The sequence below is a fragment of the Moschus berezovskii genome, chromosome 16 (assembly GCF_049115385.1).
Source record: "Moschus berezovskii isolate FMDL1 chromosome 16, NW_MosBer_1.0, whole genome shotgun sequence".
In the NCBI taxonomy this organism is placed as follows: domain Eukaryota; kingdom Metazoa; phylum Chordata; class Mammalia; order Artiodactyla; family Moschidae; genus Moschus; species Moschus berezovskii.
Window position 1 is genome coordinate 85,703,455 of NC_142475.1, and position 1,607 is coordinate 85,705,061.

The 1,607-nt window shown below is 42.6% G+C and overlaps 1 pseudogene; it reads right to left on the minus strand.

Annotated features, from left to right (window-relative positions):
* Window positions 1-1,285, minus strand: LOC129560076 (olfactory receptor 4C6-like; annotated as a pseudogene).
* Window positions 1,286-1,607: the final 322 nt, after the last annotated feature.

A 1,607-nucleotide genomic window follows, 5' to 3' on the forward strand; every position in this document is an offset into this window, starting at 1 on the left:
TCACTTGCCAACCGAACTCCCCTGTTTCATCCACAGTTTTCTCATGGCATATTTCACCTCCGTATTCCTCAGGGTGTAGATCAAGGGATTTAACATGGGTGTGATGATGGAATGAGACATGACCATCACCTTGTCTATGGGGTAGGTGGCCACAGGACTGACATACAAAAACATACAAGGCACAAAGAACATGACGACCACAGTGAGGTGGGAGCCACAGGTGGACAGGGTTTTACGCTACCCTTCAGAGCTTCAGGACTTCATGGAGCAGAGAATGACCACATAGGAGGTGACAAGGATGAAGAAGATGGCCACACACATCACCGCACTGTTGAGGATGACTAAGAGGCCCAGGGTGCGGATGTCCATGTAAGCCAGTTTCAACAGTAGGAACAAATCACACATCAAGCTGTCTATTGTATTGGGACCACAGAAGGATATTTGATATATGAAGAGAAGCTGTACTATGGCATGGAAAAATCCCCCCACCCATGACCCTCCCAGTAGTAGGCAGCACATCCGAGGCCTCACGATGGTCACATAGTGAAGGGGCTTACAGATTGCCATGGAGCGGTCATAGGCCATCACAGTAAGAAGGAGGATGCCCACTCAACCAAAGAAGTGCTCAGCTAAGAGCTGGGCCATGCAGCCTTCCAGCAATATGGGAGTGCTCTCAGAGAGGGAGTCCACAATCAACTTGGGGGCAATGGCGGAAGAGAAAGTGACATCCAAAAGGGACAAGAGGTAAGGAAAAAAATACACGGGTGATCTCAGACTCTGACTCGTAACCATGGTTACCACAGTGAGGAGGTTTCCCAAAACGGTGGACATATACATGATTAGAAACACAGCAAAGAGTATTCTCCACAGCTCTGTATACCTTGTAATGTCCAAAAGCATGAATTCCATCACACTGTTTTGATCTCCCTTGTGTCAGGTGCTGATAGGAGCTCCAGCTAAGTTAGGAGACCTGAAAAAGCAGCACATCATTTATGACTAGTGATTATTTGGCTTCAAGTATTTCCAGGATCTCACAGAACTTATGGGTTTTTTGTTTGTTTTGTTGTGTCTTTTTTTTTTTCTCATTTATTAACTATCCAAAATTTGACTGTTAATAACCTGCTAAATAAAGAGTTTAAAAGAGAGCTGCTTCTTTAGTGCTAGCTTCTCCCCAGGCTTTTTCCTTCTCTTTATAATGGTGTTTCCATGTGAAATGCATTTCTCCCTTTTACTGTTATTGTTGATTATCAGCACCGACCCATTCCAGGCACTGGAATAACACCATGACTGACACTGTTTTTCAGATGAAGGAACTGATTCTCACAGACTTGAGGTGAAATAGCCAAGGTAGTACAGCACATGAGTGGGGAAGCCAAAATGTGGACCATACTTTCTGACTCAAGAATCAGTGCCCTCAAATACCAATATTTCTTCTCTGCTCATTACATTGTGATTTTATCATTTAGCAATCACTGTGCTAAGTATATTACCATATACTATATAATCCTGCTTTATCTCCAAATAAATATGAAGTAGCTTCTTCTTTCTTTGCTTTTTTCAAATGTTATGATGATTCTTTATTAATTCAGTGCTTTACTTATAAATAT